The sequence below is a fragment of the Adiantum capillus-veneris genome, chromosome 30 (assembly GCF_014529385.1).
Source record: "Adiantum capillus-veneris isolate H3 chromosome 30, ASM1452938v2, whole genome shotgun sequence".
Classification (NCBI taxonomy): domain Eukaryota; kingdom Viridiplantae; phylum Streptophyta; class Polypodiopsida; order Polypodiales; family Pteridaceae; genus Adiantum; species Adiantum capillus-veneris.
The window spans coordinates 29,277,768-29,290,758 of record NC_140960.1 but is presented as its reverse complement, the minus strand read 5'-3'; positions in this window follow the sequence as shown (position 1 = coordinate 29,290,758).

Genomic DNA, 12,991 nt, shown 5'->3' with positions numbered 1-12,991 from the left:
AAGTTAGGCCAGATTCTATGGAGGAACGTGGATCGTGATCCATGACCCCCAGAGACCATTTTTGCAAAAAATTGATCAGTGACATTGTACATCAGTGGACATTGCTCTGATTACGTTTGCTTGAAAGAAAAACTCAAAAATCACATCAAAGTTGGCTGATAGGGCAAAAACAACAAGAAAGGCATTGTAGACACAAAATTTGGGTTTTTTTAATTTTTTGGGATGCAAATAAAAAGAGGGGTGAGATTTCACGTCTACAGGGAATAGAGAACCAACATAACAAAATTCATGATGGATCGTGATCCATGTACCTTTTTGACATTTGGGACTGATATTTGACCAGTACATCCTTGATAACTAGTGGAATAACTTTGCCAAAAGAGACCATAACAAAACATTGAAAAAAGTTGATCAAAACACCAAAATTTTGCCAGATAGCCAAAAACCGCAAAGCAGACACAAAATTTTTCTTTTGGTTGGGCAAAAGTGATTCAAATTCAAAAAGATTTGGGGAAGAGTGTCACCATAACATCGACTATAAGTTGACCAAATTTCATGTCAAAATGAGGTCAAACATGGATTGTGATCCATGTACCTCATCATGATCTTTGGCTGGAAATTGACCAATAGATAGCTGATACCATTTTGAACAACTTTCCCAAAAGAACCAAATGCAAAAGAGTTGCAAAAAGTGGTCAAAAGAGCCAAATACATAACAATCTCAAAATTGCTACAACAGACTGTAGAAGTCACTTTTGGTTGGGCAAAATTGATCCAAATTCAATTTTTTTGTGTGGAGCAAGCTATAAAGATCATAAGCTATCAGCACACCAAAGATCAAGTCCAAAAGTGGTGGAACATAGATCGCGATCCATGACGCCCTGAGGAATTTTGGAAAGAAACTTTATGTGACGAGACACGGGAGAGAAGCAAAGTGAATAATAAGAAATTGCTAAGTACACAAAGTAGATAGAGGAACTCAGAGATTTGTATTGATATAAGTTGACATGTACAAGAAGAACGTAGCTCGTGTCAAACCTCCCGACCACCCCCGAGCTATCTCACTCTCAATCTTGTGCACAGTTCACAATCTCAATTGCACTCTCACTCTCACTCTCAATCACACTCTCACTCTCATTCACAATCACAATCTCAGTCCGCCATCACAGTTGAATAGCCTCCTTCTCATTATGGGGGTTGCCTTCTTCACGAAAAGTGGCTATTTTCTTCCTCTCCTTCAGTCTTTGGCAAAGCGGCCCAAAGATAGGCTAGAAAAGAGGCGTTTGAAAAGAGGCATCCTGCACATGTGAGTTAGCAAATTTAGAGACTTGTTTTTTTAAGTCTTAAAATTCCCGGCCATTTTCAACGACCCGTAGCTCCCAAACGGTTCCGAATTTTCCCGGGGTTGTCTTATATGAATTTGTCTATTTCGTCAAGCTCTTCGATATTTGTGTGATGCAAAAAATCCATATCCTGTTTGGTTTGGCCAAAAATTTACTTGCAAGTTGCCGATTTCTACAAAACAGTGTAAAACAACATTCTCACTTTTTCCTTAATCTACGAGCTGAAACGAGCATAAAAAAATCTAAAAAACTTGAAGAAGCAATATTTTCCTCACATTAAGGACTACATTTCCTAGATACAAAACTTTTCCAAATTTTGTCCTTAGCACCCTCAAAACTGGCTCCCGAGAGGTGTCCCGTGTCAAAATTTGAAACTTCACGGAAACGATCAGAATAAAACCCTAGACTGTGGAAAAACTTTGAATCAAAAAAACTTTTCTCCAAACAAAATATATGTCAAAAACTTTGCAAAATAAGTCCTATTACACTTCACCAACCTGTAGCAGAGACCATTGTGAACAAAATTCTCCAAAGAAGCATTGTCAAAAAAGTCAAAAAAGTGGGTGAAAAGTGCCATTAACAGTTCAAGGTGAGTACCCTAAAACAGACCTAGGGATTTATTTTTGCTTGACCTAAAGTGATCCAAATCACACAAAAACCATATAGTAGGGATCAGGAGACCAATTGCAAGCTCTGTGCCAAGTTTCAGTGCAATCTGACACAAGGGTATTGTAAAGTGTGAGCTTTATCCTAAAGTGTGAGTCAAGGAGAGAAGAGTGGAGTTATCCCACATGTTGTGGAGCAAGGCTGTAGAGCTACTTAAAGCTCATTTCATAAATGAATAAACACAACTCTATTTTCCACCACATGCTTGTCCATGGTGAGCTTGTGCTAAGCTAAGTCAATACTCAAGATTGTGTTTATGAGTTCAAGCTAATTCTATCTTGGAACCTAATTCACTTGAGTGATAATCTTGCTTACACACACACTCACACACTGACACTATGTTTCTCTTTCATCCACCCTAGCTAGCACGAACCCATTCCTAACAATTGGTATCAGGGCTATGGTGTGCTAACTAGGTTCATTAGTATGCATTTGTGTGATTAGCACTCTCTAATCTTTATTTGCATCATCTGAATAATCCCAATCCCTAATCGTCACTTGGGCAAGAGCATGCTCCACTACCCTATGGCGATTAGGTGAAGGGGAACTCGCATTTAGCATTGATCGTATGTGCAATTCCTCAATTAGTGTGCATTTCATACTCATTTTGACCTACTTTGTGTTCGTTATCAACCCTTTTTTGCATTAGCATTTCTCTCATTGTATTGTTTAGTTGCTCTGCAATTTCATGTGTGTATGAAGCCATCATCGAGAGCTTTCCATCGACTGTCTCCTTGCTCGAGTCCGACTTTGTTAGTGCACTTAATCATCTGATCAAACTTGCTCCATTAAGTGCATTATTAGCTTATGTAATTAATTCCTGCAGTCTGAAACTGAGAGAGAGAGAGAGAGAGAGAGAGAGAGAGAGAGAGAGAGAGAGAGAGAGAGAGAGAGAGAGAGAGAGAGAGAGAGAGAGAGAGAGAGAGGGACTTTTGCAACATTTAGATGGTCAAAGTATTAGGTGGAGAAAAAACAAAAGGTTTTTTTTTTTGGTCTACTGCTCTGTCGAGAGCACGTGTGTATCTCTCTAAATTTGAGAGGTTTTAGTTTACTTTTGAGGCTAAAGGAATGCTGGCCCACTTCTTCTACCTTGGCTCATCTACACATGTCGTCCCCATTGCTGCTCACCGCGTGTTTTGCAGTCTTGTCCTTTTTTGTTGTATTGCTGGCCCACATCCTTCTCTTCTCAAGCCTTCATTCGGTGCTACTGAGCTCATCCTATGCACCTCAACCTGGGCGTAAACACCTACTCCTCCAAGGTTCAGCATCACCGCCCCTTGCCTGTAATCTGCAGACAGCGCTAAGGTATAGGCCCCGCTATCCTGCACTCTGCTCACTCGCCTTAGCTCTTCGATTCCGGCTCTACCTGAGCCTCAAGCGACGTTATTCCCTCTTGCCCTCAGTTCGAGGCCTGCAATCCATTGTCCACTCCTCTCGTTTCTGCTCTCACTTTTGTGACTAACTTTACTTCTTTTGGCCCTGGCTCCAAAATTACTTTCTAGGACATGCCAGGCATCATGTGCATGCTTACATTTATCTATGAAATGCACATAGTTTTTATGCAAGGAGGTGATGATGATTCCTAATGCTTGTTCGTCTTTGGCCAAGTTCTGTAGTGTAGTTGCCCTAGTGTGCACTCCATCGGGTTCGGTTTGTTGCTCTAAGGCAGTGCTGATGACAGACCATAAACATTTTTTCATTAGATAACCTCTTAACTTCGTTTGCCAGGTATGAAACCCTTCCCCGTTGAATTTTTATATACCCTTGTCCCCCATTTGTGCTAACAAAGGGGTCTTAGCTTAGGAGACTCTCCTAGCCAGTGTCTACCTCTTTACACGAGCACAAATAACCCTTGAAAAATTTTATTGGCAAGTTGGCGTGCTTGGTTGCAATGATTTTAGGGTTTAATTGTAGGGGGGGGGGGGGAGAGAGAGAGAGAGAGAGAGAGAGAGAGAGAGAGAGATGAGAGAGTGAGTGATAATTACTTTAATAAAGCTCTACTCCATTTGTGAAGCTCCTCTTCACCATCGATGAAGCCCCTCTTCACAAGGAGGTAATTCCCTTTGCTTTACTAGGTGAAACTCATATCATTATGACTGAAGGGGAGGACATTGCTAGCCTAATGATTAGGCTTAAGATCATTGTGATGCAGCTCACTTACATCCAAGTTGAAGTACCAGAAGACGACAAAGTGGCCATACTATTAAGTGCACTTCCACCTTCTTATGACCACTTAGTCACAATTCTTGAAGAAAAACAACCGGCGCCACCTTTCCAAGATGTCATCAAATCAGTCCAAGCAGAAGAAAGAAAGCAAAAAGGTACATTAACCTCATCAGGAGGAGCCTTTATCACAACATCCTCAAGGGGAAGATATTCACCATCGACATGATCAACCGGAAGAAAGTGTTATGAATGTGGAAGAATGGGATATCTAGCGAAGGACTGTACACAAACAATCCTTGCAACAAATGTGGTAAGAAGGGACAACCCTCCTTCTTGATGCTACTCAAATGGAGGCAATAGCAGTGGAGAAAGTAGCAGTAGTAGAAGCAACAACAGAAGCTACGAAGGCAAGAGACCTAACAAAGGATCAGCTCACATGGTAGAAGATGAAGAAGACAAAGGAGAGACCAACCTTGTTTTTTATGAAGACGTTCTTTGAAGATGCAACCTCTCTACTTGTAGGGGAGGACTTTTATTTTCCTGTGTGGATTTTACCATCCTATGTGGATTTTGTTAGCCTGTGTGGATTTTGTTAGCCCGTGTGGATATTACCATCCTGTGTGGATACCGACTTATCATCCTGTGTGGATATTGCATCTTCAGTACTTTGTCATAGTCCAAACCTCAAGGGGAGGATTGTAAAGTGTGAGCTTTATCCTAAAGTGCAAGTCAAGGAGAGAAGAGTGAAGTTATCCCACATGATGTGGAGCAAGGCTTTAGAGCTACTTAAACCTCATTTCATGAATGAATACACACAACTCTATTTTGCACTACATGCTTGTCTATGGTGAGCTTGTGCTAAGCTGAGTCAATACTCAAGATTGTGTTTATGAGCCCAAGCTAATTCTATCTTGGAACCTAATTCATTTGAGTGATAATCTTGCTTATACACACACTCACACATTGACACTATGTTTCTCTTTCATCCACCCTAGCTAGCACGATCCCATTCCTAACAGGTACATGGATCGCGATCCACGTTCCCCTATCACAGATTGAGACCAAACTTGTATCATAGCTAGAGGACATCACAAGGAGTCTAGTGGTTTTTTTAAAAAGTGAATTTGGATATAAAAAACCTAGCCAATAGCCCAAAATTTCCAAGTACTCTGAGCAAGTGCAAGAATTGATCTAATATTTAATCTAGAGGTCCATTTTCAAAAATTTATGATGTCATAGGACCTACTAAAATCATGTTGATTCTAATTGTACCAAGAATAGTCAATTTAGTCTTCAAACATGGATTGTGATCCACGTAACCATGGTAACAGATTGACCTAAAATTTGCTAGATGAGTAGTGCATACACAAGGAAACATATCCCCAAGCTTAGTTGTGAAATTTTTTGAGAAAGTTTGGGTCAAAAGAAAGGAAAACTGGTGACAGACTGAAAACCATTGTGCATACCTAGTGTTGGCTATTTGACCTATCAAAACAAGTCCAAATCCAAAAACATTTGAGATTTAGCTTGTGGACATAGTCAAGAACAAACTCCTAAGAGATCAAGTCCAGATGTGGTTAAACATGGATCGCGATCCATGTACCCCAACCTCGGACTTTGATGAAAATTGGTGCAGAGCCTGCATATGACCTTGTCTACATACTATCAAAATTTGGACTGAAATTTTGATAGCGGGTCATGGATCGCGATCCATGTACCTCAGCATAGTTGGGGGTATTTGACTTGATGATCTTGTAGACATATTTGAGTACATCTCAAATCTCACGTTTGAGTCAAAAATACATTCTGGAGACCAAGATACAAGCCAAAGTTCCTGTGTACTGGTCCTGAAACTAATTTGAGTATTGTATCAAGTGCAATTCACTAAAATTGCTCTAACTTTTGATAGACAACTCCAAATTGAGTCAGGTATAGCCAGGAAGAAAGCTTGCGGGCAATAGGATGCACCTAAACCTGAATTTTAGAGCTGAATTTTTCTAGATTTCCTAAATCCAAACTTTTAGGGTACCCCGAGACTAGTTTCCAAAGACCAAAGAGTCAGAAAGACCTAACTTTTGAGAGATCTAATCGGGGGCAAAAAGGGATAAGTTGCACTAAGCCAAAGTGGAATTGTCTAGGACTATCTTGAGAGTTTTGAATGAGCCTTAACCATGACAAATTATCCACCACCAGGGTTTTCTATTCCACTCAGAGACATTAAAAACGCAAGAAACGCTGCAATGCCGACAACATTGGGATTTGGAGAATACATAGAGAGAGGCATCCTCTGATAAATAAACCGAACGTAAGCTTCATCAAAACCAATGAATCCATGAGAGTGCTTACATATTACGCTATGAGGGCTTATATAGATTCACAAACGAGGATCCACGTATCTTCTATAAGTGTGTAGAGCCCTATGCTATAGATTCACAAACAAGCAATGGTAGATAAGTATGGATGTGAGTAAAATCTTTTTGATCCAATTGACTTAGGAAAATACACATACAAGGGTACTCCAATCTCTACTTACTTTCAGTAAAGAAAGATGCATGAGTATACATCAGAGACGATTCCACCAGGATTTTCTCCAAGACGAGAGAGAGAGAGCGAGAGACATCTTTCCAAAAGACTACAAATTAGTTAGATTGGTGAGTGAACCACAAAAATTAACGCCATATCAAGTGGTCCAATGTGTCAAGACAAAGTACAATGGGTCAAGGGATCCATATGTCCATGTCTCACTCCTCAATAGATTATAGATTTCCATACTCAGTATGAGGGATTTGGATTGACATTGGAAGGAAAAACCTTGACTTGGTTCCAACCACTAAATAGAGATTATGTTTTGAACATAACAGAACCCTTGCAAGAATTCATAGAGGAGTTCTCAAAAAGGGGAATCAAGCACTCACAGATCTACAATTTCAAATAGAAAAAGGACAAAAAAGTGAAGAAAGCTTTGCTTTGCTGATATCATATTGGGCAGACCATTCATGCATCAACTCAAAATGGTATAAGACTGGGGCTATAACTATATCTTCTTAAGACACAAAGACGTCACTACAAAAATCAATGTTAAAGATCATAATTATAGAGATGTAGAGCGAACCGGCCAGGGGAAGAATTAAACTCCACAACTGAACAGGAAAAGAAGGTACTTGATTGTTTGCAAAGCAAAGCGTATATTTGGATGTGCGGAGCTTCGGAGTGTGGAAGTCTTAGAAAGGAAGATTGCATCCTAGAGCATTCGGTAGAAGATGAAACTGACATTAAGGAATCATTTTCAAAGGATTTTTTTGAACCTTTTGAATGGGAGCAAATATTGACAACTCCTGATGTCTGCGTAAACAACGTAACCAATACCAAATTTTGCAACAAAGATGGCTATGGTATAAGACCCTTTCTAATGGTTTCGGTGGTTCAAGAAACTGAAAACCTCTTTGAAGCTAATGAATACTATAATTTGAGGAGCGATAGTTTGAGAAACGATGCTGAAGATGAACTTTCAAGTGGCTATGACATAACTCCCTTATTCATGATAAAGGTGTTGAAGGAAGCTAATATGGTTTGTGAGTGTGAAAGAAGAAAAGGTGAAACAGATGGCTACTCCATGGAACATGATGCCAAAGTGCAAACAAAGGAATAAGAGCAACCACGACAATATGTCATCATCGATATACCCGAAGAATCGACAAAATTTGACTCAAATAATTAACTTCAAAAAAATCATAAATGAAAGGAAATGATGGAGCAAAGTTTTGATCGCTCAACGTCAAATGTTCAACAAACACAAGATCGAGAGAAGAACAAGGATAAGGAAGAATATCGACTGTCTCCTACGACGATCAAATTCAACATATGCAGAGAAACAAGACTCGAAATCACATGTTCAGTTGTGATAGATCCAGAAGCGACAAAGAATTTAATGTCTTATGGAATGTGGATAATGATGGGAAAGCCATTAGTCACCAAGCTAGAGGACATAGTTACAAAAGTTGAAAAATGTCGATTCCTAGCTTTGATGTGGCAGAAGCCGTACTAAAATTGAGTATTAGGGAATGCAAGTATACATTCTATATAATTGACTCCCATCACATCAAAGAGTCTAGTCCTAACAGAAAGCTGGAGAAATATCTTCTTTTGACAAAAGCCAAAAGCTTCGACAATGACAACAGTAAGAGTCTTCTACCATATACATGTGGTAGTGATGTGTGTGAACACACTTAGGACTGCTGAGGCATTTTTTCTCTCACTAGGAGGTTTTTCCCCCCTGCATTGTATATAAGCCCATCACTCTAGGGCTAACTTATCTTTCCATTGCACACTAAGTAATACACTCTCCATTGTGTGCCTTGAGCTTCCTTTGTCTTCTCCAAGATGTGTCATAAAATCTAATATCTAACTAACCCAAATGATTTTCTCATATTAAATTGATCACTTAATATGGGAGAATAAACGGGAACAAGTGTTAAGATATAGGTGTGTGCTTATAGATCTATCTCAACACGGGGCCAATGGTAAAGGGGCCCAAAAGGGAGATGGTCTATCAAAGAGCAAGGCTAACCAATGGAGAATAAGACCTTAGGGTTAGCTTCATTGAAGACCTCCAATAAATGTATGTAAAAAGTCCTTTGACCTTAAGTAAGCTAGGGCTGAGCTTGAGGTGGGAACCCGGTCCCCCCTCCAATAGGCATTTGTATTATGATTTCTCCCATAAAGAGAGACTTGTTACAATACAGTCTTTGTGTTCCTTGTGACCTAGGTGATGCCATGAAGATGGAAGGCTTCATGCACCACAAACATAACATAAACTTGAAGAAAGCTTTAACTATCCCAAGCCTCAGTCCCAAGACCTCAAACACCTTCGAAGGTGGAGAGAGCTAGCAGGGAATGAGGGTAGGGAAGAGGAAGAGGAAGGAGAAAGAATTAGTTCCTCACTTATCATACTCTTGTTGCTAGCATACATAATAGCATAGTAATGACGAAGAAGGAGATGGCAAGCTTAAGCATTGAAGCATGGCTCTTGGTTGGATTTGCACTCCATAGCCAAGAGTGTTGCTGTAGGCTCTCAACCTCTACTTGCTTGGAGAGGGAGCTCTTGCACTTTGCATAGCACACAATGAGAGTGATTGTGAGTGTGTGTGGGTGAGTATACCCCTCAATCAAGGCCCTAGCTAGCTTGGGTCGACCCCCCCTTGTAGCTCATGCTTGAAGCTCATTGGACCCCTCCAGGCCTAGCCAATCACAAGCAGGAGCCATTACAAGCAACATGGGTAGCCTTGGGACAAGTGTCCCCCTTTCCCCTTTGAGAGAGAGGACTTGATAAATGAAAAATCAATTAGATAATTCAAGTAATTTATCATTGGACCCCTTTGAAGCTTAGCCAATATGCTTCAAGCAACACATGAAGGTAACATGGGTAGGGGCCTGTTGTCCTTGCTGCCTCTTCAAGTTGGGGCTTCCCTTGTGTGTGTGAGTGGGTGTTCTCTCTCTAGCTCCTAGGAAAAGGGCTCGCCCCCCCTCTTGTAGGAATGATTTTGACTTTAGGTGATCAAGCACCTTACTCATCAAGCATGACAAAGCACTTGAACTAGGGGGTGTTCCCACAAGCATCTCAGGCAAGCTTCTCAAGGCACCTCAAGTACCTTAATCATGCAGCAAGTCAAGCACCTCAAGCATGGAGCCAGTCAAGCACCTCAAGCATCTTAATCAAGAACCTCAAGCATGACAAACACCTCAAGCACGACAAGCACCTCGAGCTTGGGCCGGGTTCCCACCTCAAGCTCAGCCCTAGCTTACTTAAGGTCAAAGGACTTTTTACATACATTTATTGGAGGTCTTCAATGAAGCTAACCCTAAGGTCTTATGCTCCATTGGTTAGCCTTGCTCTTTGATAGACCATCTCCCTTTTGGGCCCCTTTACCATTGGCCCCGTGTTGAGATAGATCTATAAGCACACACCTATATCTTAACACTTGTTCCCGTTTATTCTCCCATATTAAGTGATCAATTTAATATGAGAAAATCATTTGGGTTAGTTAGATATTAGATTTTATGACAAAGATGTGTGTGTTTTCTTGCAACCCTAATTCCAACAATTGGTATCAGAGCAGGTTGCGTCCTCCCAGGCTTAGTTGCCAACAGTTCCATCACACGCCTGCTCACTTTCTTTGATTTCACTGAGCTTTGGTGAGCATTCGTAGGTCGAAAAATATTCTTGGGGAACTCAGAGAGCTTAGTCTGCTCAGATTTCTGATTCACGATCATTTCGGCCTCCGTATCCACTATAGGTAGTATTGCGCATGCTATTTTGTCATTTTGTGTAGAATTCTTGTCAGTGCCATTTTTTGAATATAGGTCCCTTACAATCTTCTACGGTTTGTGCTATATAGCATGTGTTGTTATTGCTTCATTTCTCCTCTTTTCATGCACTTTTCACATCAGGTGCAGGCATTTGCCATGGCCGACAACAACATAGATTTGTTCAAATTGTTGTTGCTAAGAACAGATTAGATGGGTACAATTACCCTATGTGGGCTTACATGATGCAACATGTTCTTAGTGTCAAAGGGTGTCTAGAATAGTGTGCAGGGCATTGATATACGTCCTGGTTCTGAGGATGTAGGCGATATTGAGGATGTTGCAGGTCTTGCTGCAAGGATTGCTGGTTGTAGAGTTGTTTTGCCTACGTTAGAACAGGCTTGTTGTTCAGATGTAAAATATGTGGAGGCTCATGCATTGATTGCATTGTTTGTGAAGCGCACCACTACTCCTCAAATTTGTTCAATGAAATTTGCAAAACAAGCTTGGGATATTTTGGCTGGTCTTTATGCAAGTCGCAAAGAGCTAGAGTCGAAGATTATGCATGAGGAAGATGACATGGACACTAGTGTCAAGGCTTTCAATGAGAAACTTATTTTTTCAGGTGATCATTTCAGATAGTTTCCTTGTGCAGATTGTTCTTGATGCCTTGCCAGATTGTTACCAGAATTTTGATAGTACTTGGAGACTTATGACCCAAGGAAATCCTAAAGTTGTCAAGTTTGATGCATTGTGCATATTGCTGTTGCAAGAGTAACTTTTCGAAAAAAAAAGGGACTAGACAATGTGCAATTGAACATGCCTTTATTGCTGCTCAAAGAAAAGGTGGTAATAGCAATGTAGCCACTTCTCCTGGTTCTTCTCTGAGTGGTAAATCACCTGTTTTGAATGCTTCTGATGGCAACAATTTGTATAGGAATTCTGATGATATGGGCAAAAAGAAAATGCGTTGCCATTATTGTAAAGCTAATGATCACTTGATCAAGCAGTGTCCTAAGTTGAAGGCCAAGAAGAAAGAGACTGGTTCCACTACAAATGCAGTTATTGCTGAGTCCTCTATGAAAGGAGATTATGATGCTGATGTTGATATAAAATGGGCTTTTAGTGTAGAGTGTACCTATAATCTTGCCATCCATGATGCATGCATGTCAGTTGCTACATGTAATGGAAATGGCCTATGAATTTTGAGAGTAGCGGAATTAGGAAATTAGATGAACCACTTTTGTGATTACTTTGTGAGCATAGCGGGTGAACTTAATTGATGGTAGCAACATAAACATGGTACTTAGTTAACTTGGCATTAACAATAATTTTGCAAGAGAGAGAGTTTAGAGAACATGACAATAGTTGAGGACCGGATTCATACGAAGCCGGTCCTCCCTCCAATAGGCATTTGTATTATAGTTTCTCCCATCAAGAGAGACTTGGTACAATACAATCTTTGTGTTCCTTGTGACCTAGGTGATGCAATGAAGATGGAAAGCTTCATGCATCACAAGCATAACATAAACTTTGTAGAAAGCATTAACTATCCTAAGCCTCAGTCCCAAGGCCTCAAACACCTTCGAAGGTGGAGAGAGCTAGCGGGGAATGAGGATAGGGAAGAGGAAGAAGAAACATTCCATAGGAGAAAGAAATAGTTTCTCACTTATCATTACTCTTCTTGCTAGAATACATAATAGCATAGTAATGAAGATGGAGAAGATGGCAAGCTTAAGCATTGAAGCATGGATCTTGGTTGGATTTGCATTCCATAGCCAAAAGTGTTGGTGTAGGCTCTCACTTCTCACAAGCTTGGAGAAGGAGGTGGAGTTCCTCAACTTTCACCAAGTGAGAATTATCCACAAAATGAGTGTGTGTGTGTGGTGTATATCCCCCTAGCACTGCCCTTGCTTGCTTGGGGCGAGTGTGGCTTTTCCACATGCTTCAAGCTCATTGGACCCCTCTCCCCCTAGCCAATCACATGCAGCATGCAGTCAAGTACATGGATAGTCTTTTGACAAGTGTCATCCTTACCCCTTAGAGAGAGAGAGAGCTTGAAACTATCTAGATATTTATTGGATGGAACTAGAAGCTCATTGGACCCCTCTTTAGCCCATCCAATAACATTCAAGCACACCATGTGGTTAAGCTTAGGGAGAGTCTGACATATGTCCCATGTGCCCTTTGGGTGAGTGGAAGGTTAGGTCAAAGATTTCCCTAACTTTGGGACTTTTATGCATAGAAAGCTTCTCAAGCACCTTCCTCATTAAGTTTGTAGGGTCTCTTTTTGACTCAAGCACCTTACCCCCCATGCATGGGAAGCTTCTCAAGCACCTTCCCTCATTAAGTATGCCAAGTACCTCAAGTACCTTAGTCATCAAGCATGAAAAGCACTTTAGGTGGAGTTCCGACCTCAAGCTCAGCCCTAGCTTGCCTAAGATCAAAGGCAAGTTTAGGTTGGGTTCCCACATCAAGCTCATTCAACCCTAGCTTGCCTAAGGTCAAAGGCA